The sequence below is a fragment of the Polypterus senegalus genome, chromosome 14, assembly GCF_016835505.1.
Source record: "Polypterus senegalus isolate Bchr_013 chromosome 14, ASM1683550v1, whole genome shotgun sequence".
Lineage (NCBI taxonomy): Eukaryota > Metazoa > Chordata > Cladistia > Polypteriformes > Polypteridae > Polypterus > Polypterus senegalus.
The window spans coordinates 65,716,576-65,730,829 of record NC_053167.1 but is presented as its reverse complement, the minus strand read 5'-3'; the positions used below and the strand labels follow the sequence as shown (position 1 = coordinate 65,730,829).

General features: G+C 36.7%; 1 protein-coding gene and 1 long non-coding RNA gene across 5 annotated transcripts in view; one reads left to right on the top strand and one right to left on the bottom strand.

The window, feature by feature from the left end:
- Positions 1–3,106: 3,106 nt before the first annotated feature.
- Positions 3,107–14,099, bottom strand: LOC120514370. The gene is made up of 3 exons (XR_005630447.1): positions 13,911–14,099; positions 3,418–3,533; positions 3,107–3,141 (listed from the first exon to the last, which is right to left on the bottom strand). It is a non-coding gene; the product is annotated as an uncharacterized LOC120514370 (long non-coding RNA).
- The window catches only part of sec16b (SEC16 homolog B, endoplasmic reticulum export factor), a 57,313-nt gene continuing 55,281 nt past the window's right edge, over positions 12,223–14,254 (top strand). For 3 of the 4 annotated variants that reach the window (XM_039734701.1, XM_039734699.1, XM_039734696.1), the window contains exon 1: positions 12,886–12,952. The gene's annotated coding sequence lies outside the window, so the exon portion shown is untranslated. Of the gene's footprint in view, positions 12,292–12,885; positions 12,953–14,254 lie in introns of those variants that run through there. The other variant, XM_039734697.1, reaches the window with a different exon arrangement.

The window sequence follows — 14,254 nt, the reverse complement described above, 5'->3', positions numbered from 1 at the left end:
GGATTTCCACGGAGGAAAAATATCTTCAAGGTCAAAAGTCATGGGCTCTGATGGGTATCGAGTTCACCTCCTAGCCTACATGTGAGGAATCAAGTTGCTGGCTTGGGGTGTCTCCTGCCTGAATATTTGACGCTGTAATGGTATTAGCAGGCTGGGCTTTAAATGGGACATCTTGAGACATGTACTTGTGGTGGTCTTAGTGCTCTTGTCTTGAAGTGAGATGACACACCATGGGAGTCAGTGAGTAAGCTATTTTGTGATGGTCAGCAAAGCTTCAGATTGAATAGAATATTCTGGGATTATGTAAGAGAACCAAGCAAAAAACAGCAAGACAGCGTCCATTAGACTAATGGACTGTGGTTGAAAGTCACAACATCTGTGTAATACCCAAGCTTTCACATGTCTCATATGAATCCCTGATTTGCACCCAGGTGGACTAAATTCAAGACCTGGTATGGGAATGCTGTTTGGAGCTGCCTTCTGCATCAGAGTTGTGTTTTTCACCCTGCCTTCCCATGTTTTATTCCAGGCTATTTTGTAAACCATTGTTTACAGCAGTGGTTCTCAAACTGTGAGGCAGGCCCCCCTAGGGGGGCATGAAGTAACAAAAGGGGTTGCGCAAGATGTGAAAAAAAAAAAAAAAATTGAAAATATGAAAAATGCATCTACTGAAACCAAAACAAATTAACTTAGACTACATTCTGATACTAGAAAAAAATATATAGAGTTAGATAAATGTCAATAAAAGTTAAGTAGGTATAATAAAATACGCTATGATATATCATTAATTAAAAAAGAACAAATTGGTATCAGTGGGCTCCTTTCATAAAAACCTTAGGGGGCCGCAATTAAAACTGTTATGAAAACACAGGTTGCAAATACTTAAAGGTTGAGAAATGCTGGCTTACATATTGACCTCATTTAATTAATGCTGAGTATCTTTCCTGAATAATGCTAGTGTGGGCTTTATACAGGAGACAGCATAACCATCACAAGTCCACAAGATCTGGATACAACTCACATCCGCAACCACAAGAAGAAATGCCACGACATGACAGTTCCTGATCAGGTGGCAGGGCATGGATTAGAAAGCAAGGCACATAAAGAAAGGGAAAGGTGCCAGGTAAGATAAAAACACCACACAAAATAAGGTTTAAGGTTTCTTTATTTAGTCATGTTTACACAAGAAAACATGAAATTTGCCTTCTCAGTTGCATCTAATAACAGACAGAATGAAATAAAACAGACAAATATCAACAAGAAAGGTGAAGGTAAGGCAGTTAGATAATTCATATTTACACCAAAAAAAAGGTTACAGGATATATACAAAAACCTTACTCATTATCTCTGATATTTTTTATTAAAAAGTCGTATGGCACTAGGAAGAAAGGAGTTTCTGGAGCGATTTGTGTGGGTTTTCAAAGCGACTATCCTTCCTGATTTACTGAACTTTAGTTCTACATGTAATGCATGACTGTCATCAGCTGAGATGATTTCCAGTTTCTTTAACATTGCCGTCTGACACACACTAGTCAAATCATCTATATCAGAACCAATAATTTTAGCTGCATATTTCATAATCTGCTGGAGCTTTTTTGAGTTTTGGTTTGTCAGACTATTTAACCAGGCAATGAAAGTGAAAGGTGACCACAGACTGGATCATACTGTGATAGAAGGAGAACATGAGGTCCTTGTCTACTTTAAATAGTTTGAGTTTATGGAGGAGAAATAAGCACTGGTTGCATTTAGAGAATATTTTTTTTTGTATTTGCATTCCAGTTAAGATTGTTATCTAGGTAAGTTCCTAAGTATTTATATTCAGTCACTACTTCTACCTCCTCTCCCAGAACTACAATAGGTGAACATACAGATTTCTGTCTCTTAAAATCAAATATCATTTCTTTGTTTCAGAGTGAGAGAATTTTTATTGTAGCAGTTTACCATACAGTCCACTTGATTAAGATAGTGGCTTTCATCCTCCCCAGATATGCGTCCTATGAGAATGGTGTCATCCACATACTTGATAATGGAGTAGTGGTCAAGTCACTTGTGTACAGAGTAAACAGTAATGGATTATAAGACACACCCCTGCGGACTTCCTGTGCTTGAATGAATGACTATTGAAAAAGTGTCCTGAACTTTAACTGTCTGTGAACGGTTTAAAAGAAAGCTTTGAATCCATAGTGTAATAAATGGGTTTACATTCATACTGCTCAATTTCCCAATCAGTATATGAGGCTGTATAGTATTGAACGCTGAAGAAAAATTTAAAAATAGTGCTCTGACATATGAATCAGGCTGATCAAGAAAGGTGTAGATTTGATATAAGATAACAAGCAGAGCATATTTCACACTTCTGTTTGCACAATACCCAAAATGGCAGCACAGAATCAACTGTCAGAGTTGCAAAGTCCATAAAACGTACGATTTGATGAGATCGGATAAAATACTACCACACTCTGGCTCACGCAATTGTTTCTATGTAAATATTTTGTTTTATATTTATAAATAAAACATATATACTTAAATTTTATTTATAATATACATATATTTTTGGTTTTTTTTTGCAATTCTCAGCTTTTGGAGCCCAAAGCAAGTGGTGTGATCATCAGAAACGACACTGAAGCATGTTTCAAATGAAACGGCAGGTGTTCAGGTGAGTCTTGAAAATGTGAGCAGTGAAACGTTTGGCTAACTGGTTGCTGCGGCTACAATGCAGATTCCTGACCAATATATGATTACGGCACAAAAGGCAAAACTGAAGGGAGAAGCTTGCTCACATGCCCAGCGAATCCGACCCTCGAGCACTCTTCAGTTTCTCTGTCCCCTGGTTGAAACGTGGACTGGAGAGGAAGGTGGATTGGAAAAGAAGTAAAATTCTCACTCGGTCTGTCCAGTCCCTAGCCAAGTCATGTTTTTTTTTTTTTTATAACAAGTCATGAGTTTCTTTTTTTTTTATAACTTTTATTGAATTTATTTAAAGTCAACACAGCCACAGGGGATGCACAAACCAGTGTGTTTCTTTGTGCCGGTCCCAAGCCCGGATAAATGGGAAGGGTTACGTCAGGAAGGGCATCCGATGTAAAATTTTGCCAAGTCAATATGCGGACAACGTAGATGATCCGCTGTGGCAACACCTAACTGGAGCAGCCAAAAGAAGAAGAAGATTGAATTCATTTAAAGTCATGTAACATTCCATACAATCAAGCCAAACTTAACAAAACTGAATTCAATTCAACCCCCGCCCATGAGAAAGAAAGAGAGGTGAACAACCAGATTGAGACTTTTCAAAGTAGTATAGAGGGAAAGGAGTCTTTCTCCCCAATATAAGTGATTAATCTAAAATACTATTAATTAGATTCTGCCAGGTTTAAAAAAAGTTTTTTTCCAATTCAGATAGTATATAACTTCACTTACCCATTGATTTAACAGAGGTGGATTAGGGTTCTTCCAGTTGAGTAAGATAAGTCTTCATGCCAATAGTAAATTAAAGGAAATTACAGAATGTTTGTTCTTCTCCTCTGTAAGCCCATCTGGAAGTACACCAAACACAGCTGTTAATAGATTATGAGTGATTGGGACACCAAGGCTGTCGGATGGGATTTAAAATTAGGATTAAATTAGGAAACATAATTAAAAAAAATTTTCTCCAGAATGATGTTAATTTGGTACACGCCCAAAACATGTGGCCTAGTGAAGCTGGAGCTTGATTGCAACGTTCACAGGTCGGATCTTGCCCTGGAAACATTTTGGACAATTTGAAATGGGATAGATGTGCTCGATAAAAAAAGTATAAGTTGAATAATTGAATGCTTTGTGCATATAGAGCTTGAGTGAATTCTGGACATGGCTGCCTTCCACTCCTTTTCTGAAATGTTGAGTAAGAGGCTGTTTTCCCACTGTACTTTGGGTCATGGGTTTCTGATGGGTATCAGGCTCGCCTTATAGCATACATGTGAGGAATGAAGTCATTGACTTGGGATGTCTCCTGCCTGAATATTTGACATAGTGCCAGTGTTGGTAAGCTGGGCAATTGGTAGGCAAAATGGGACATCTTGAGACACGTATTTATGCCAATATTAGTGTCCTTGCCTTGAGATGAGATGACACACCATGGGAGTCATTGAGAAGCTATTTTCAGGACAAAGGAAAAAAAACTAAGAGCAACTTCATCAGACTAATGGATTTTTGTTTGAACATCACAAATAAGAAATGATCACATAGTGCTAACTGACATATGTGGTCTAGCTATTAGGATTCTTTGTTTAGAACGGCGGTTCTCAACCTGTGGGGTGCATCCCCCGAAGTAACAAAAAAGGGGGCACGAAGATGCGAAAAAAAGAAAACAAGAATCAAAAATATGAAAAATAGATCTATTGAATCTAAAACAAATTAACTTAAACTACATTCTGATACTAGAAAAATAAATATAGAGTTAGATAAATGTAGATAAAAGTTAAGTAGGTATAATAAAACTTGTAGCAGTGTATCGGCAGTAAAAATATAGGAATAAATTTTATTAGGGTTTCAAAGAAGCGTTAGTGGGACACGATTACTGTTATGAAAACTCAGGTCGCAAATACTTAAAGGTTGAGAAACGCTGGTTTAGAATGCCCGTGTTTGAATGCCTGTATGGGAGAGCCCTTCAAACTTCCAAATGTCTTTGATCAACAGATCCTTCCCATGTTCTCTTCCCAGCAAAGTTATCACTTCCACTGCTTATAGTTTGAATAAAGTGGCATTCCTCTAGAATGATTCTGTGGGCTCCACCCAGTGGCACAATCAGTTCCTGAATGTTTCAGGAAAGACACATCTAATTTTTGTAGACCTAAACTTAAACTTCTTTAATTCTTAAATACAATATCCTTCAGGTTGTGTAGGACTAAAATGTTTCTTTTATTTGATTAATTGGTCATTGAATGGTTTTAAAATAAGGCAAATTAAACAGAACTTACAGAGCATAAGTAAGAAAAACCCATACTCTCACAAACATCTGCTCTATTCCTCACACCCATTCCCCTCTCTGAATCAAGGAGTAAAACAAGAGGTGATTAGTATGTAAACCCATATTGGTTTAATGAGAGTCCCCAAACTCTAAAACTAGAATGCCAAACAGAGAAAATAAGAGCCAAAATTTGAATGTCATCTCAGACATCTGATCTTATTCTTTTAATATTTAACTCTCTATTTGTCCACACTGCCTTAGGAATATTAGCTTATCAACAGGAAATAATTGTGTAACTCTAAGTTTTTTAAATGAAACTCAACCTGTCACCATTCTGGCAACATCCCTTCTTAATATCTTTATCGACTGGCAAAGTTCCTAATGCACTTAAAATCCAATGAGACAACTCAGAACCAGTCAATTTATTAGGCAACACAGATGGCCACCTAGAAAACTGTCATCCAAATAGATTCTGTTTATAAAGGTTAAGGGGTGTGCGTTCCACGCAATGAGGGGCACTGTTTATGACACTCCAAAGGAACACACCCTTGAATCCCTACAACCTCTCATACTATGGATGCCACCTAGGGCTCAGTACTGGCTTTGAAAGCCACTGAGACTACTGTCTAAAACAGATCAGAGCTAGACTTACATATATTCAGTTACAGCTATTAAATTCTTTTTTTCTAAAGTGATATGGTGCTTGCTTACATTTTTAAAGCTATTCCTTGGTCTATAAAATATTTGAAACATTTATTTTGGGGGTTCCTAAGTTTATTTGTTTCAACAGATTTTTAATTTTAAACATGAAATGCATTCTTTTGCAGAGAGATCTTTGTTTTTTATGACCATTGTGGACCTGTTGACAATTGAAATGTCATTGCTAACTAAATAAACAAGAAATGTGTGACTAGTGAAAGCATCAAGTCCAAGGTATAAATGTCAGCTTATACATGTCCTGGTTGTCCAAGTTTGTGGAAAGACCTAGAAAGCTACTGTTTTTCTGGATTGTTAGTATTATTATTATTACTGACCATGGTCAGAAAATCTCCTGTTGTGACTTTGTCTCTCTTCTTTGACAAAGACTTTGTCTTTCATTTTTGCTCTGATTATACAATTTATATTGGTTATCAACTCCATTGCAATATTCTCTTTGAATTTTGTTTCAAATTATTCCCTTTATTTACTATATCCTTGCTTTTCTACTCTGAACCCTTGTCTGTTATATTTAGCTCATTTTATCTCCTGATGCCCATTCCGATTAAGTATTTGCTTCAATCCTGCCCTGGCAGTACACAGTGTCACTTTACTCAACTTACCTGAAACGTTTTTGTCTATATTTTGCACAACTCACAGTAGAGAAATTGCATGACTTCATGCTGTAATTTTAATTTTAAGTTCTCGAAATGAAAACATTGTTACATCATGTTGTTCAAATGAAATACAACTTTTGAAGCTACAGTTGTTAACTAAATTAGTTTAGAACACAGACATAAATGTTATGTTGGGGTCTCAGGCATTATTGTTGTGTGGTTTAGGTTAATCTTATCAATCAGTTTCACTATTTATAGAAATATGATGACAGTGTTTCATTATGAAATTAATAGGTTAGGTATGGTGTCCTTTAGGGCTACATATGGGAATTGTTACTTTTTTTTTTACTTTATCTGCTGTTTTAGAAAATATATGTTATAGGAGAACATACACTTTTCAAAAAATTCTCAGCTTTATCTTTCCTTCAAACAAAATATTTATCTTATTTTGTCCTTAATTTTGTGTCCAGAAGTTTAAAGAAACTGACAAATGATAACTTCTTGTCTTTGAATACTAAGAAAAATAAAGATATTATTAATTAGTATAAAATTGCCATCAGAAACGAGACCAATAAACCTAAATCAAGAAATAATAAGGTTTTTGTAGTATGCTAGATATAGAGAAAATTATTTCTAGTATGTTTGACTACTGCTCACATTACATTGTTTGTTCATTGCAAATAAGTCAAAATGCTGTTGCAAGAATCACAGCTACAAATAAAAAGTATCAACATATAACTCCTGCTCTTGAGTCTTTACACTTGATCCCAGTTAAGTTTAGGGCTTATTTCAAGATGCTTTCACTTGGGTCTAAAGTTATAAGTGACTTGGAGCACATTTATTTAGGAGAACCTGTCAACAAATACATTCTAGAGTGTACACATTACCATGTTTAAAGGAAAAACAGAAATACAGTTTGAAGCTGACCTTCAAGCTACAGGCCCACAAAGCTATGGAATGGTCTGCCTGCCTGTGTAAAGGATGCCCCATTGTTATTAACCTTTAAATCTGGGCTGAAGAATCAGCATTCACTGACTACAGCTGCTAATTAGCAATGTATATAGCAACTATATGAATCATTTGTTTAAAAATAAAAGCTTGGCAATCATTATGAACTGTTGCTGACACTTCTCATGTCTGCCTTTCTTCTTGGTATGCTGCTGTGGTACAAGCTGTTATTCCACCCCATGGGATACTACACCAGAGGTACTCTTTTAACACTGTCATTTAGATATGATATTGTAGAAGATGTGGGGGGTGGACAGCAAGTTGACCTGTCTCATCAGAATCGCTACTTGTTTCTGTTAAAACTGACCCTGGGGACCCTCCATAGCTTGTTGATTGAAGAATTCTATTGACTGTATTTTTATTAGCCTCTCCTCCCTTGTCAATTTGTCTTATTTTAGTTTTAATATTAACTGACTTATTTGTTAAAAATGTAAAAAAAAAAATCACTCTAAATTTAAAGTGATTTACTGGCTACAAATTGTATTATTTCCAGAGTATATTTCTGTATCATAATACTGAATATTACAACAAAAATACAATATTAATTAATTATTTAATTTAAAGAGCTTTTGTAAAAAGACAGATTTTCCCCAGGGGACAAATAAAGATCTATCTATCTATCTATAGAATGACTTCTCAGTGAACCTAGGCCACGAAAATAATGTGATGTAGCAGTACCCTGCTATTGAACTACAATATTTTCCAGAATTTGTATGTTAACTGTAATAGTACAACAATTCAGTAGTTAGTAATTTACTGTAAATTTACTAAATCAATTTTAGCTAAGAAAACACTTCTCTGTATCCTAACACATAAATTACTTGCAATTCAGCTGTCAATCATTTTGCTGTCAGACATGCAAACCTTCATTTTTATCGATTGATACAATTTCAATGGTTAGTTGAACTATTTCATGTTGTCTGGTGGAAAGGAAAGGTTACTTTTTTAGTGCAGAATGCAATATAGGTTCACCTCGTTTTCTGGAAAAAACACACCATAAAGCAACATCTGTAACCACAAAAAAAACCTTCAGTACACACAGAGAAATGACTTCCCAAGCTGTCTTTACATTTTTGTTTCTCACAGTGCAAAGAAGGGAGAAGGAGTCATCAGAAATAACTTACAGTGTTGACTAACTTTATGCAAATTTAGGTTTCTGTGCTATACAATTCATCATGAAACAGTCTTGCACAGTGAAACAATTATTTGATATTGATGGCTAAAACACTGCATTTACCTTTTTAACATCCTTCTTTTAATCATTTATTGTATTTTTGTTTTTTACTGTGAAAATACAGTTATTTAATTAATTTTTACAGGATGTTTTTAACAGCATGCTCACCTATTTTCCCCAAGATGTTATATCAAGTTGAGTTCTGAAGGTCCTTGAATTCCTTTTCATGTCCCCCTCATTTGGTCACTTACTCTTTGTGTCTGTGGTTCTCTTTCTAATATTTTTACAATATGTAAAAGATATTTCCAGGATCCCTATAGCCATGACTGCACACACATCTCACCTCACAAAATAGTGAAAAGGCATGAAAATGGCAAACTGAAAATTTCCAATACAACATAGCCCTGTCCAAATACAATTTTAAAGTAATGTGCTGTCTTACGATAGAAGATAACTTAGCCTGTTGGGATTACATGATACGTTTTTCATTACAGTATTTTGTGGTGAAAAATTATAGTTAACTCCTGTGAAATGTGGCAACTTTTTTACATTGCATCTTTTATGTTAACTGAGCTTGAAATTGCTCTGTTTAACTGTGTGTTTAATGTCTTTTAAGTGTTTCTCTGTGTTGATATTGTAAGATTAAGCATTTTACTGTTATTGCATAACAGCTGTAACTTTATACAAGAACTCTGATGCCCTTCTTGGTGAAGGATGTTTTGCAAAAATACTGTAATTCAAATATAGAGACCTTTCTCTTTCATTTTCAGTTCACAAAATGTGAGCAAAGGTAACACTATAAGAGAAAACTTATTAAATGTTATTGGTTTTGTGTGGAAACTTGTATTGTCATGAAATGCCCTGTATGTGATATGGCCTTCTAATTGGCTTTTACTTTGGAATGACATAAAAATGACAATACGCAGAGGAAGAATTATGGCATAAGAAGATACCAGGAATTATCATGATGTTTTGTAATCATTACAAAGCATTAATAAATGAGGGCATGTGTGCAGCTTACCCGTAGACTGGCAAATGAACATATCTGAGTCTGACAACTTCTGAGTTAACCTTTCTGTCACCTTTAGTTCTGATGTCTTGCATAACAATATGGTATCTTCAATATGTGAAATTAGGCCTAATTTAGAATGCCTAGGAAGTCTATAGAATGCCGAAAATGGAACATCAATGTATCAAACGATTACATTTTAAAGATTTCCTAGGCATATGCAGTGCCAAAAGGCAAACCGACAAGTCATTCTGTATAATACCTAGGTATTATATACAACCTAGGGAAAGTATATACAGTGCATCCAGAAAGTATTCACAGCGCATCACTTTTTCCACATTTTGTTATTGTACAGCCTTATTCCAAAATGGATTAAATTCATATTTTTCCTCAGAATTCTACACACAACACCCCATAATGACAACGTGAGAAAAGTTTATTTGAGGTTTTTGCAAATTTATTAAAAATAAAAAACTGAGAAATCACATGTACATAAGTATTCACAGCCTTTGCTCAATACTTTGCCGATGCACCTTTAACAGCAATTACAGCCTCAAGTCTTTTTGAATATGACGCCACAAGCTTGGCACACCTATCCTTGGCCAGTTTCGCCCATTCCTCTTTGCAGCACCTCTCAAGCTCCATCAGGTTGGATGGGAAGCATCGGGGCAAAGCCATTTTAAGATCTCTCCAGAGATGTTCAATCGGATTCAAGTCTGGGCTCTGGCTGGGCCACTCAAGGACATTCACAGTCATCCTGAAGCCACTCCTTTGATATCTTGGCTGTGTGCTTAGGGTCGTTGTCCTGCTGAAAGATGAACCGTCGCCCCAGTCTGAGGTCAAGCGCGCTCTGGAGCAGGTTTTCATCCAGGATGTCTGTACATTGCTGCAGTCATCTTTTCCTTTATCCTGACTAGTCTCCCAGTTCCTGCCGCTGAAAAACATCCCCACAGCATGATGATGCCACCACCATGCTTCACTGTAGGGATGGTATTGGCCTGGTGATGAGCGGTGCCTGGTTTCCTCCAAACGTGACACCTGGCATTCACACCAAAGAGTTCAATCTTTGTCTCATCAGACCAGAGAATTTTGTTTCTCATGGTCTGAGAGTCCTTCAGGTGCCTTTTGGCAAACTCCAGGCGGGCTGCCATGTGCCTTTTACTAAGGAGTGGTTTCCGTCTGGCCACTCTACCATACAGGCCTGATTGGTGGATTGCTGCAGAGATGGTTGTCCTTCTGGAAGGTTCTCCTCTCTCCACAGAGGACCTCTGGAGCTCTGACAGAGTAACCATCAGGTCCTTGGTCACCTCCCTGACTAAGGCCCTTCTCCCCAGATCGCTCAGTTTAGATGGCCGGCCAGCTCTAAGAAGAGTCCTGGTGGTTTCGAACTTCTTCCACTTATGGATGATGGAGGCCACTGTCCTCATTGGGACCTTCAAAGCAGCAGAAATTTTTCTGTAACCTTCCCCAGATTTGTGCATCGAGACAATCCTGTCACGGAGTTCTACAGACAATTCCTTTGACTTCATGCTTGGTTTGTGCTCTGACATGAACTGTCAGCTGTGGGACCGTATATAGACAGGTGTGTGCCTTTCCAAATCATGTCCAATGAACTGAATTTACCACAGGTGGACTCCAATTAAGCTGCAGAAACATCTCAAGGATGATCAGGGGAAACAGGATGCACCTGAGCTCAATTTGGAGCTTCATGGCAAAGGCTGTGAATACTTATGTACATGTGCTTTCTCAAATTTTTTTATTTTTAATAAATTTGCAAAAACCTCAAGTTAACGTTTTTCACGTTGTCATTATGGGGTGTTGTGTGTAGAATTCTGAGGAAAAAATGAATTTAATCCATTTTGGAATAAGTCTGTAACATAACAAAATGTGAAAAAAGTGATGTGCTGTGAATACTTTCCGGATGCACTGTAAGTAACACAGACATTTTATGCTTTGTCTAAAAACATCATGCATAGACATTCTATACAATACCTGCTTTTGCCTGTAACATATACACAAAACAGCCCTACAAAAGATAGCAGTCTGTCACTGAGACAAAAGGTACTTTAGAATATTAAAAAGCAGATTAATATATAGATATAACTGAAAGAGTTCATCTTTAGTGCTACCAAGTTGCCTTTAAAATAATAATTTGGTTACTCTCAGTTTAAAGACAAATGCTTAACTTTATTGAAAAGCTTACAATTTAAACCTGGTAGTGAGATGACGTGAAACTCTAGAAAGCACCTTAATTACTTTGATTTCTTGGAAAAACACTTTTTTTCGCAGAATATAGGATGCCCCACGTACTCACCAGTACAAACGTGGGCGATTAACTTCATTTCTGACCACAAGCCAAAAGTGAAATATCATTGATGTCAGAGTTTGACTGACATTAACCTGTCGGAAGTTATATAGGAGCGAGTGAAAGATGAAATTCTGCCCTCTCTAAAAAAGTAATGGCACACACACATACGTACCCAAATAAGACTATCAGCCTAGCACCCCTGACATGTAAAATGATCGTGGCTGAAATAAGATCAGCAGACTAGTTCTTAAACTTCTGTAAACTGCATCACCGCCTGCACTGCTCGATTAAAATTGAAAAGCTCCTATTGATTCACAGGTCAAACTTTCCATTGGTTGTATACTATAGGCTCCGATACCTGTCAGTGCACTGCAAGATCGTGTTCTGCTGGCGCTCACCTTAAATCACCTGCTCCCGGGTTTGACAGCTGTGCAGCCCCGCCCACTGCGTCCGCCCACAAGCGGATTGCACAAGGTGTCCGCCCAGGTTTGGCAGTCAGTCAAAGTATCTCTGTGCTCGATTCCTCTTTACACAGTAAGTATTTTGTATATTTGGTGTTCCAAAACATGTAGAATGTAAAATCTGGCTTTAGAAAATCTAATATGTGTTTTAATAGCATTAGCTGATATTGTATTTTTACTTGTTATTTGTGAGATTTTCGATCTCGCAAACTCATTGGAAATTAATATTTTAGAGTTAAAAGGCTAACCGACAAAGTGGCTAGGCATTGATCAAAGACTATTTCTGTCTTAACGTTACAATTCCTCTTACTTCAATTTGTCAACAGAAAGCACTGCGACTAACAGAACATCATCACAATTAAATTGTGCCGACTCAAGCTTTTTTAATAATCACACTGGAATATAAACGTATATGTTAATTGTAACTCCGCAATACTTTCACTACAAATTCACAGCTTTTTTATAGGGTACATTAAGTTAAATATCCGTGTTTTATTTTACTTCCAAAACTTTCACTATTTGTTATACTCTGAGAACTTCTAAAATTTGATTCTGAGAATTTCAGTTTCCCTTCCAAACATGGTTCTCTCAAACGACCGAGCCCCGGATTGCTTTTCACATGCATTTTCGTTCTTAATTCCGCTTGGGTACAAATTCCTCCGAAAATGTTTCCGAGCCAGTGACGTGGCCTGGAAAGATCGGCTTGGACTTACGCTGAGACATTCTTTGAAACGGTATGTTTGGTTTTTAACCTTTCTTTTTTTATTTTTATGCAGATATTACAGAAAGCAAACATAACATGACGAGATTTTTTAATATAAACACATATAAATGCATATATATTTTAAATACTATAGGTTATTACTGTCCTGCCCGGGATGCACCGCACTTTACAATATCGGAAAATCGCACAATCTTCCTTTTTAGCATCCTCAGCTACATAAACGCAGTCATATATGTCAATAATTTAAAAGAACGGCTTTATACGCGAACACCCAGAAGTATCCATCCCTTTCTGAACTTGCTTAATAAAGTACAAAGGCACGGGCGTCCAGCGCCTATCCTGGCAGAATCCGGCGCAAAGCATGAACCAAACCCAGACTGGCACTGGCCGCAAGTCTTTAGCACTGTGGGCACATTTCAATACCCATAAATAACATAACGCCCGTTTAAATGGAGAAAATGTTAAAAAAGAAAAAGATAAGGTTTGCCGGACGCAATGCTTCCCCACCTAATCAAGTGTTTCAACTTTTTTACTCGAGTTAACATGTCGTTGTAAATTAAAGTACAGCGATAAAGCTATATTTTCTGTTATTCCTTTCAAGTTTATTGACTTGACGTCTACGGGGCAGCGTCAAAATTAAAGGTCAGAAAAGTGTTATGTATACATTTAACATATCAGACACTCCCACCCGCGGAGTTAGAGAAGCAGAACAAACCGACGCATCTGAAAGACCGGAAATGTTTAAACTATTTTTAACGCTCATTTTATTCGCAAATAGTAAAATCTTTTACCAGAAATAAAAGAAGACGTTAACTTCTAGATAAATTATCTTATTACCAAGTTGAAACACACCAGTTGCTTTTCTGTTCCATTTCTCAACAGTTTATATTTATCATTAAAAGTCAAATTCCAATATACACACACAAACTAAACTACAAGCCTACAGTGGTAGTAAAAAAAAGGCAGACCTGTGAAATGGCTCTTTGATTCACAGTTAGGGTACTGCTGTGTGGAGATTACTCGCTCATCTTGTGCATCCTTCTTGTCACTTTAGGTTTTTTGCCCAGCAGGATGAGCTGTTCTTTGAATACTTTTAGGTAACTTGTGATAAACTTACGTCCTTATCATGGCTGACTCCTAGGATTGTCCCTGATACTGCTGAGAATACTGGAACAGCTGAGGTCTACAGTATATATATACAAAAAAAAAAAAAGCTGGAACAGGTTTATATCTTTGTTACTGTATACTGTATATAAATTCTTTTATGCGTATGAGTGTGCCTACAGTTTTTGTTTTATTATAAATAAAATGG